At 42.9% G+C, this 11,928-nt stretch overlaps 1 protein-coding gene across 1 annotated transcript in view; it reads right to left on the bottom strand.

Moving 5' to 3' along the window:
• The window catches only part of LOC122264625 (homeobox protein abdominal-B), a 329,562-nt gene extending 320,569 nt beyond the window's left edge, over window positions 1-8,993 (bottom strand). The window contains exon 1 of the mRNA XM_086556347.1: window positions 8,622-8,993. The gene's annotated coding sequence lies outside the window, so the exon portion shown is untranslated. The remainder of the gene's footprint in view (window positions 1-8,621) is intronic.
• Between the last annotated feature and the right edge of the window lie 2,935 nt (window positions 8,994-11,928).

Raw genomic sequence — 11,928 nt, 5'->3', positions numbered from 1 at the left:
TTTATTAAATGTTGATGAATGTTGGAACAATGATTGTACGTGTACATGATTGTTCATACATATATGCAGACATCACAAACACACACACGCGAAACATGAACGACCATACATAATACATACCTACATACATACTTATATCCATACATACACATACGTACATACTGTAAGCATGCAGGTGCAAGTGTTAAGTTTAAACATTTCGTCTATAATCATATATATCAACAACAGATGATCACTTACAATTGTATAATGACTCGATCGTAATCACTGAACTAGCCTTAAATCTCCATAAAAATGCATTGCAAAAGCATTGTCCATCCTGCCAGGTAAGTGCTTGGTCTTTGCAGATCTAGTTGGTGATATAACTGAAGTATTTCTTTTAAGACTAACTCGGTTGACGTATCTTCGAATTCCGTAAACGCCTGCCCGTAATGCTTATCAAGGTTGAAATACTGGAAATTACATGAACCCCCCTGTTTCCCTTCTATGATAAATACACGGATTTATATCCATATTAAATAAAGATACACAAACACACACAACCCGAAAAAGAAATAAATTATGAAAAATACCATACACACACACAAAAGAAACATAAACTAGCGAAGTTAACCATTGCCCACTTAGTCGTAAGCATTCTTTCCTTCTGTTTTTGTAAGACCATTTTGTGCAAGTAACACGGCATTAAGGGTGACTAAAACGCTATGCCTCGTCACCCCTCAACGCACGTCATATCAGGCCGGCATTCCTTGACATGATTGAAGAAAATATGTATGTGAAACACGACATGAATTACTTGTCGTGTAGTTGAGGGTCGCAATTGCCAATTGTTCAAAGACTTTTTTCCTTTTCTTCGCCAAATAAGCTGAGAAGCACTGTCTCTTTATATGATATACTTACATGGTACATTATTTATAATGAGTGTGTTATCTACTTTTATATCACAAACCGTAAATCATGGAAAAGCTCTTTTTGAAATCTATGTAATATATATGACATACATGTATGTGTTTCATAGCTCGTTATTATGGCTATTGCAAATGCAAGAATCATAGTAACATGCGTTGAGGTGGTGTATTGTGGTGTGAACCTGATTATCTTTATTTCTGCTATATGTTCCATGTCAATAGCGCAGTAGTTTATGTACATGCAATCGGATTTAAAGCTCTCCGTTATACACTAACTTGGTCTATATTCATACACACAGATTTGCACGAATATATGTGAAACACATGCATATACGCGCGCGCGCGCACACACACACACACACACACACACACACACACACACACACACACACACACACACACACACACACACACACACACACACACACACACGCACGCACGCACGCACGCACACACAATCAACACATCTACAGGCAAATTTATTCCCAAGCTAATAAAGCAAATACGCATATCTCTTATCAGCAACATAAAATATTCTTTAATAGTTCACAGCCAAACATAAGTTGAATATAATTTTCAATCGAAAAAAAACTCTTCCTTTTCCGCAACTTAAAAAAGCACGGCTTTATAGAAGGAATATGTCACCTTTGTGTTACTTCGTCTCAAAAAGCCCAAAGATCCACAGACATTAAGCTTTACCACGGCTTTACAAAGGGAATGTATCATTTACAAAAAAAAAATATGTTACTTCGCCACAGATAATCCACAAAGGCTCACAGACATAAAGTTAAATATCATCTACGATCAAACATCTCTTCTTTCCGCAACTTAAAAGACCACGGCTTTATAAAGGGAATATACTAGTTACACGAGGAATATCTATTACTTCGCCACAGAAAATCCACAGAGGTCTACAAACATAAAGCTAAATATTCTCTACAAATATCATCTTGAATACCTCTTCCTCCCGTAACTCAAAAGCCCACGACTTTACAAAAGGAACATGTATTATTTCGCCACAGAAAATCCACAAAAGTCCTCCAAGGAGAAGCGCCTCTGTGATGTATTTCCACCTCGTTTCGTCCTCAAGATATTCCTCTGTTTTTCACTGGAATCCGCGGGGCGTCGGCTCCTGCGCGGCCTTTATGCCTTCCTCTTCGTGTTCCTCCTCTTTATTATGGCTTCTTTCCGCTCCTCTTCCTCTCTTTTCAGCGCTCCGTCGTCGTCGCTCTTATTTGGCCGTCTCTCTCGTGTCGTTCCGTCTTTAGGGCTGTTTGTTTTGACTTGAGTTCGTCTGTCTGTTTGTCTGTCTGTCTCCCTTCTCTCTCTCTCTCTCTCTCTCTCTCTCTCTCTCTCTCTCTCTCTCTCTCTCTCTCTCTCTCTCTCGATCTGTCTGTCTGCATATCTATCAATCTATCTGTCTTAATTTATTTATCTGTCTGTCTAGAATCAGCCTCTCATCCTTCCTACATTTCCTTTTTCATTACTGTACATTACTTTGTCTCTCAATTCTCCTCATCTTCGTTCACCGTTATGATGTGACTTTGGCAGTTTGCCTGTTTCCGTCTCCGTCTTGCACCTCTTCCTATCACCGCTTCCCCTCTCTCTCCCTACCCCTCCGTCTCTTTTATCTCGACCTTCTCATCCCCCTTTCATTTCTCATTTCCCCTCTCCCCCCTTCCCCTTCCCCATCTCCCCTCTTCTCCACCTCCCCTTCTTTCCCTTCGCTTTGACTCGGTCTCTCTGCTTCCCCTTCAGAGAGGCAATCTGGCGAAAGTCTTAGCGTGGCTTCAGTCCAAAGCTCGCAGCGGGTTCCTCTCCTTCGCCGAGCCTCCCTTACCCCTCATTTGCCAGTGGGTGGAAGCGCTCTTTTCCCCTCGTGCCTCGTAGCGACACCCGCTCGTCGTTCATCCTCGATTTCGATTCTGCTCTTTAGCTTTTCGTGTGTTGTTTGTGTCGGTGTTTCTTTTTTTTCTCCTTCTTTTTTGCTTCTTTTTCTTTTCGTTCCTGGGTGCCTCGCGTGTTGTTGGTTAGGGATACACAAGGGCAAATGGAGGAAATAGAGAATTGAAATAGAAGATTGGATGGAAGAGGGGCAAGGGAGTATGGGTAAATTGCGTCATCGGTCTAATGAATTGTGCCTTTTCGTTTGTCTCAACTTGTGTTTGTAATTTTCGTCCAATTCTCGTCCTGTGCTTCGTGATCACCCTCTTTCTCGTCTCCCCATATGTGAGCTTTCCCATTTCCCTGCCCATTTACGCTCCCTATTTGCCCCCCGCTGGAAACTTCCATGCTTTTTCCCCTTCTCCCAATTCCCCCTTCTGTTCTCCCTCTCCTTTCATCTGGCGATTCCCACCATTCGGAAAACGTGAACCTCTTTCATGGCTCCCTCTTCTTCTTCATTCCTAGTCTCTCTTTTACTTCCTTTTCTCATTAAATACGTTATTTACTCGTTCTTTCTCTCTTTCTCTCTTATTTCTTCGCATTTCCTTTTCCTTCGAGATTTCTTCGCTTTTCCCCCTTTCGCATTTGCTCTTGCATCTCATCTCCATATTCCCTCATATATTTCCCCTCACCGAAATGCCTTCATTCACGCTTCGCTTCCCCTCTCTCCTTCTCCGCTACCTTCCCCTGTTCCCTCTCTGCCCCTCGCTCCTCCGGGCTCCTTCTCTCCGCTCTGCTGTCCTTACCCATTCTCCTTCTCCCGCCTACTTCTCTTCGCAACATTCTCCTTGCTCTCTCTTCCTCTCTTTTGTGTTCTCCTCTCTCCCTTCTATCTCTCTTCTGTTCTCTTACCCCTCTTCTCTTTTCCTTGGCCGTATACCATCTCTTCCTTTCTTCTCTCTTCTCCTCTCTCGTCATCCGACTCTTTCTCATCTCTGCCTCACCCTTCTTCTCATTCGGCTCTTTCCCTAGTCCAGCTCTCTCTACCCTCCCTTCTCCTCATCCGGCTCTTCCTTTCCTCTCCTCTCCCTTCTGCCCTCTTCCTTCTCCTCATCTGGCTCTCTCTCTTCGCTCTCCTATCCCTCTCCCCTCTTCCCTCTCCTTACCTGTCTCTCTCTCTTCGCTCTCTTCTTCCTCTCCCCTCTTCCCTCTCATCCGACCCTCTCTCTTCCCTCTCTTCTTCCTAACTCCTTTTCCTTCTCATCCGACTATCTCTCTTCCCTCTCTTCTCCCTATCTCCTTTCCTCTTCCGGCTCTTTCTCTCCGCACTGAACCCCTTCCCCTTACCGAGCTCTTCCCCTCCGCTCTGCTCTCCTCTCCCTTCGCCTCATCCGGCTCTCTCTCTCTCTCTCTCTCTCTCTCTCTCTCTCTCTCTCTCTCTCTCTCTCTCTCTCTCTCTCTCACTCTCCTCTCCTCATCCTGATCTCCCTCTCCCCTCTCCTCATCCGGCTCTCTCTCTCTCCGCTCTCCTTCCCCTCTCCCTTCTCCTCCTCCTTCCTCGCCGCTTCCCCTCGTTCCCTTCGGCGTCGAGTGATAAAGGGCGGCCTCGTGAGCTGAGAACCCTCGTAAAATCCTTCAAGTTCCTTTCAAAATTCATATCCTCGATTTAATGACTGTTTACCATCGCTCTTCTGTTTATACAACGAAGAGGAGATGGAGGGGGAAGGGAGGGAGGGGGGAGGAAAAGAGGGAAAGAGAGAAGCAGAGAGGGAGAGAGAGAGAAGGGATGGGGAGGGTAGCGACCTGGGATGTTTCTGGAAAATCTCTCTTTCTCTTTCTCTCTTTCACTTTCTCTTTTTCTTTCTCTCTCTCTCTCTCACTGTATCTTTCCTTTTCCCTCTCTCTCTCTCTCTCTCTCTCTCTCTCTCTCTCTCTCTCTCTCTCTCTCTCTCTCTCTCTCTCTCTCTCTCTCTCTCTCTCTCTCTCTCTCTCTCTCATTCTCCCTTTCTCGCCTCCCCTCTCTCCCTCTCCCGCTCTCTGCTTTAGATTTTCTAAGAAAGTCCACAAAGAAAAAGGGAAAGCCTTCGTCCCAAAGTGCGTTTTTTTCCCTTTTGGGTATTTTCTTTCTTGAAATTTGACGTTAAAGTTCGCTCGACTAAACACAAATGAATTGCTCATAAAACCTGATGGTGATTCTTCCACCATCGCTCCATCGGCTTGATTCTGATTGCATCTGCGGGTTTATGCGCTGGAGAAGGTGAAGGTTTATAATTGCATGGGGATGGAGGAAGGTAGAAGTGTCGATAAGAAAATGAATATGTAGATACGCGTTATCTTATTATCCAAATTCCTCGGCGAAACATATTGGCTATCTATCTAAACACAGTATCTGTTTATTTTGCCTTCGTTATCTAATCGAGATCACAAGTATCTCGTAAGTTTAAAAACAAGGCCTACCGTAAACCCGGCAACGTTATGTTTGTCTAATGAGATTTCCTGTAAAACCAACTAGCACTCACTTCGTCACGTGATGTCATAACACTCGTGACATGCGTTCGATGTCAAGGATCACCTCCTTAAAGGTGGATATTAGGGTATTTATTACCTGTCGCCTTTGATCTTGCAACTCCTGCTTATTACACTTCATTCAGAAATACCCGGATGGGAATGATTAGGAATGCGGATGAAGAAGAGATAAGGCACGGAGTGATAAATCAGTGAAATGTCAGATAATAGAACTTAATAAAGATATCAGTGGGAATAAAAAAATATTGTTCGAATATGTGACAATGCAGAGATAAACAAAGATGGATAGAGAGGTAACAAGATATGTAGAAAAACACATTCGTGTATTTGGCAAGGGCTGCATATAATTAAGAGTCATAATAATAATACTGATAAACTAATATCTACACTATCAACATTGATAATAATAACAATAATGATGATGAAATCATTACTGAGAGATCAAGAAAGATAATACAGACCATATAAAAAATTAGAAAGGAAAGGAGAGATCAAAGAAAACCCGAAAAGAAGTCAACTAAAATAACCCAATGAATGAAATAAACAGACCAGTAACAAGGACAATGGAACAACGCAGCGTAACAGCAAGCTAAGCCCTACTTCGGTGCTACGCTAACCACTGTTCCGAAGCCGGAGGGGAAACGACCGAACTTAGAACAACACGAATGAGCCGCCTAGGATACATAACTCTTGTTCCGACGTTGTTCCGTGGCGCGTGACTATTGTGTTGGGCCTTCTTTTTTTTTTCTTTTTTTTTTAGGGGGTTCGTGTCTTTGTTGTTGTTTGTTATTTGTTGTGTCTTTGGTCAGTGGATATGATGTGTTTGGTAGGGGGGGGGGGTAGATTAGTGTGATTTGTGGTAGATTTCTGAGAGAGTTAGATAGATATTGGAGAAAAAACTTTTTTCTTTTTCTTTTTAATGAAGTATGTGATTAAGTCGACTACCTTTTCTCGCCACTGTTTGCCATACGGATTTTTTGGCATCATTCCTCGTTTTTCCCTCTTTTTTCTCTCTTTTATTGTCGCCATATAAAAGACGCCATACACGAAGCACATGCGCGGACTCCCTCAAAAATACATCTTTCAAAATCGCATGAGGGAATCCCAGTGCAGGAAACCCGGTAATATCCCGGAGCTATTTTCTTTTTTCCTTTTTTTACGGGATCCTTCAAATCTCCCTTGTGTACTGCTGCTTTATATTTTCTGGATCCTCCATCCCGGCAAACAAAAGAGGATCGGAACACAAAGGCATCGTAACGCACAACGCAGACGTCATGGTGAGCACCAGATTCCGATTCTGTGCTCTGCCAAAACCTTGCAGCCAGATCCTTTGTCGAGCCGTCTGCAATCCTCAATAGATGGCACTGTTGCGATGCGGATTATCTGATTTGTGTTGAAGTTTTGAACATAAACAGCAATACAATATGGCTCGAGGGATTTGATTGTGAATGTATAGTTGCTGTTAGCGAGGGTCCGTCTATACCCTCCACTCTTCTGTATTTAACAACTACACACACAGTCGACCCCGCTATAGGAATTCATGTGTGCTGTTCATCATTGCTAGGAACTCGGGGGGAAGAAGCATAGCCCAGTGTGCCAAGGGAGATGGGTCCTATTTGATGCTCCAGGAGGTAAAAATAGCTTAATGGAATCTCAAGTTTATTGCGGGAGAACAAAAGAAGGCGGAGGCGGTGCAGCCTGTCCCAAGGAAATGGCTGGGAGCATTCTGAATTTCATGCTCCAGATCTTACCGAATTGTAGGATTTGGGACGAAGAAGGGGGCGAGTGAGAGGAGAGAGGGAGAGAGAGACAGAGACAGAGACAGGGACAGGGACAGAGATAGCGACAGAGACAGAGAGAGAGACGAAGAGAGAGAGAGAGAGAGAGAGAGAGAGAGAGAGAAAGAGAGAGAGAGAGAAATAGAGAGACAGAGACAGAGAGAAAAAAAAATAGAGAGAGAGACTGAGACTGACGCCATGACAAAGAAAGTTGGATAACAAGTGCGAAGAAGAATCAGAAGACTTTAGAGATATTTTTATACATTTTGAGTTTGATATAACGGACGTATAAGAATTGATGAATGAAACTAATGGAGAAATAAAGCCCTAAGTTTGACCATAAAAAAGGGATAGGAATTTATGGGCCAAAATGTTCAAAAGAAGGAAAAGAAGCTTATCAACTCACCTAAAATAGCTGCTATATTATATCAAGTGAAAGCAAATGTATTTACAAATACGTACACAGAATCGGCCAATAAAGAAAGGCGAAAGAATGAAATGAAAATTTATCGAAAATCCCGTAGAGGAGACAACGGAAGTCGTCTTAGAAACAGAAATGTAAAAGAACGAGAGAATGTTGAAAAGTTTTCGAAATTGTGTGGACTCGGCAAAACAAAGTGTTTTCAAAATGAACAGAATAGGAGTCTGAGATATATGTTACTAAGAAGAACTGAGTAATGATATACGTACAACAATCATAATCGGATACGATCTATCTTATTTTCACGTCTCGGTATATAAATGTGCAAATATATATCTAGTTCACAGAATATGCCAAAAAGTCGTCTCTTCTCGGTATGCTAATTTCCTGAAACGAGACACGACCACGTATTCTGTCTTTTTTTTTCTTATCTTTTTATTCTTTTTCTTTTGAAGTTCCCAAGAAACTGGAATTAACACGGTCGCCAAGGGAACATGGTACCTTCATCTCCGTCGTGTTATCGTTTGCTTTTGTCCGAATGCCTCGGTTTATGTGAACTGGAATCCACATCGCGAATAACAATGACTGCTTTTTTTTCCCTTTCTCCCTCTTTCCCCAAAACCATCCCACACACATGCTGCAATGGTCGAGATTTGAATAATACCAATTTATTTGACTGTTTGCAAAGCGCACACGTGTGGCTATGATATACGAGGCGGAGCAAGACAGTGGTATTGTCCTAGCGCGGAAGGTCGGCTGTGAAGGAGCACGTAACACTTCGTTCCTTTATTGCACGTTTAGGCATGTTTTACGTTATATTGGGTAAATCACATTCTCTCTCTCTCTCTCTCTCTCTCTCTCTCTCTCTCTCTCTCTCTCTCTCTCTCTCTCTCTCTCTCTCTCTCTCTCTCTCTCTCTCTCTCTCGCTCTTCTCTCTCTCTCTCTCTCTCTCTCTCTCTCTCTCTCTCTCTCTCTCTCTCTCTCTCTCTCTCTCTCTCTCTCTCTCTCTCTCTCTCTCTCTCTCCATAATACCCCTTATCACTTAACCAATCATTTTGATTTATATCAACGATTAATCACACCTCTTCGAAGATCTGAACTTACCTTCACCTCCAGAATCCAGTGGATGGCAACTGAAAAAACAAACAAAAAAACATTAATATCTTTGAATGGAAAACCTTTAATAAATCGTAACATAAAATCACATAACATAACATAATACACCAACTAATTCAAAACACACACATATACAAATGTATAGACACGTTAGGCATATTCCACCCCTACTCTTATGTCTTGCAAGGACTGACACTCTTGCAATTAAAGTATTCATCGAGCTTACCGTTAGATCCCCTCTACCCCCATCCCTTGCATTCTGAGCATTGCCATCCTTCTGATTTTCGTTTTAGTGCAGTGTTTAAGCCGGTACCAGACTCGGGGTGCAGCTTTAAGTACGGTTTATATGGGGGAGGCAAAGGAGCTCCTTACTGAAGGGGTAAAGATAGTGTTTTCTCTCGTCCCCTTTCTCCTGGATATTTCCTTTCCTTTTGGCTGTTATTGGTGGGGGTTTTGTGTTTGTATTTTTTTTTTTTTTTTTGTTTTTGTATATTGTTTTTTCTTTTGTGAAGTTTTAAGTTGATTTCAAGATAGTTTGGTGGTCTTTGGGGGTAATTATTTTCTGTCATTTTCTTTTTTCCTTTTTTTTCTAATCCTGGTTTTTGGTTTGGACTCTTTTTTTTCTTCTTTTTTAGTTATAAGTTTAGTAATATTCAGTAGATCACCGTCAGTTGCTCTGATTCATTCTTGATTTTTGCTTACTCTGTTATTTTCAATTACTATTATTGATTATATAAAATAAATTAAAAAAGACGTCTGGAATTTGATATATCGACAGTAATCTTACTAACATCTAAGATTAGTATTGCATTTTAAACATTGTTAATGCAGCTACCGATGCTAATAGTTTTAGATTTTATGGTTACGTCAAATGAAACTAAACATAACCACAAATTCACACATATATAGATAGATAATATAGACCTCATAGATTGATATCATGATACAGATATAGGAGTGGATAAGCACGTGTGCAATTCTGAGTTTCCAACGTTTCTCCTTCGATATAATACTCAACCTCCAGCACGCGTTCCTGGCGAGTGATACGTCTCTATCGTGTGCGAGACTGACGCCCTCCAGAGATCCTGTAGGTTAAGCCATTCCTACGGGAGTATCGGAGCACGAGTAATAAAAGCTTCCAGTCATCGAATGGTAGATTTTAGAGTTGTTCCAAATCGTCCTAATGATCGAATAAAAACCCGTAAACCTTGGGGCGGTATGACATGGTCTATCCCAAACGCCCGTCCTTATTTGGCCCTCATTAAACCACTTCCACTTGGAGCACATCTGTCGCCATTTTATGACAAAACGCCGATGATTTACGCCTAAACGCCACGGAAAGGAGCTTCTAATCGTCCTGGTAATCAAGCTGGGACATGCGAGCTCTTCTGGAAATAAAAATTTGAATATGTATCGCTGTCTCCTATATTTTTGAAAGTCAGCGTTATCTCCCAGAATCACACTCTGGCTCCATGTTTCTTGTATCTAGCGGGGTCGCCATCTTGATGAAAATGCTATGTAAATTTTCCCCACGTCGTCTGATAAAACGATAATCCCAGCTTCCTCTCATACCTCGCCCCCCCCCCCCCCGCTCCCCCGCCATGCCACCGCAGGCCTGGGTCCTCCTGCTGGAACCCGTCTCGGAGCCACCCGGAGCACCGCAGGAACCCCGAGTGGAGCACAGATACGCGTTCCCTACAAAGAATTCGTCTGGATGAGGGAGGCCGGGAGGGGGGCGCCGTAGGGAGGAGTGTGAAGGTGGAAGAAGACAGCCTTGAGGGAAGGGAGGATGTGGAAGAGGAAGAGGGACAACCAGGAGGTGGAAGGAGGTGGAAGTGGAAAAGGGACAGCCAGGAGGTCCGCCGTAGAGAGAGTGTGGAGGTGGAGGTGGAGGAAGGCAGCAATAGGGAGAGGGTGTGGATGGAGAAGAGGGACAGCCAGGGGGTGGAGGGTGTGGAGGTGGAAGAAGAAGGACAGCCATTAGGGTCGCCCTTGAGAGAGTGTGGATGTCGTAGAGATGAAAGAAGTGGATCAACTAAAGGAATACCTAAGAAGAGAGAAGTGAAAAGGGTGGATAGCGTAAAAGTAGAGGAAAAGGAGCAGCTTAGGTTGGACAGCGCCGAGGGACAAGCCAAGGATAGAGGGTGTGGCGGCGGGCGGTCGAAAGGATGCGGGCGAGGAGAGACCCTACATTAGAATCGAAATTGGGGAGAGACAGCGTTGCGATGGTGTGCACGAAGGAAGACCATACGAAGGGGAGGGAGGATGAGTAAGGGGGAAGAGAGGGGTGTCATGGGGTCGGTGCGAGAGGAGGGAGGAAGGGGGGTCGGAGGGAGAGAGAGAGCGGGTGAGGAGAGAGAGAGGGGGGGGTGGGGAGAGATAGAGACAGACAAAGAGATAGAGATAGAGAGAGAGAGAGACAGACAGAGAGAGGGAGAGAGAGAGAGAGAGAGAGAGAGAGAGAGAGAGAGAGAGAGAGAGAGAGAGAGAGAGAGAGAGAGAGACAGACAGAGAGAGAGAGAGAGAGACAGAGACAGACAGACAGACAGAGAGAGAGAATAGAAAACAGAGGCAGAATAGAAAGCAGAGAGAGGGGGCAGGACAAATACACAGGCAGAGACGAAAATAGAAAGAAAAAAATCCAAACTAAAACGGGTCTGTCACGCTGGTCCCTCAACCAAACAACCCCAAATTACATCCGTGTTTAAACTCTTGAGGACTGTCAACAAGAGCCAGCTAGAATCAAATCTCTCCAAATAGTCAGCAATGAAAGAAAATAACGTAAAGCATGACTAAAGACGCTCGCATGACCTCAGCTAAGTCGAACGCTAAATTTGTTTATCCAAATAATGTAATGACCAAAAGTAGTTCTTAGCAATGAACCCAGGCAAGCTAATTGCACATCTCTCTATTTTTACTTCACAATCCTTTAATTTAGCTTTATATCTATGTTTCTATTTTCTTTTATTTTTTACATCTAAAACTTTGTTCTTATATCCATGTTTATGTCTAAACTTTATTTCTATTTCTAAATATTAGTTTTATTTTTAAAAGTCATTTCTAATTCAATTTATCTCAAAATCCTTTATTTTACTTCAATTCCTTTATTCCTATCTCCATCCTTAGTTCTTTTCTATTTTCTAAACTTAATTTTCTAAACTCTATTTCTCTTTTCTATTTTTAGTCCATGATCCCTTTCCCTCAGGCTTCCTTTTTCCCCGATCTATTACTCTCCCATTTATCGACACACTCAAGAACACCTCGTAATGACCCATAACCTCCCGTCCTCCGCTGG

Source organism: Penaeus japonicus, unplaced genomic scaffold (genome assembly GCF_977035675.1).
Source record: "Penaeus japonicus unplaced genomic scaffold, GWHDUDI00000001_assembly GWHDUDI00000032, whole genome shotgun sequence".
In the NCBI taxonomy this organism is placed as follows: domain Eukaryota; kingdom Metazoa; phylum Arthropoda; class Malacostraca; order Decapoda; family Penaeidae; genus Penaeus; species Penaeus japonicus.
The sequence above is the reverse complement of the archived record's forward strand: the minus strand, read 5'-3'. Positions and strand labels throughout refer to the sequence as shown.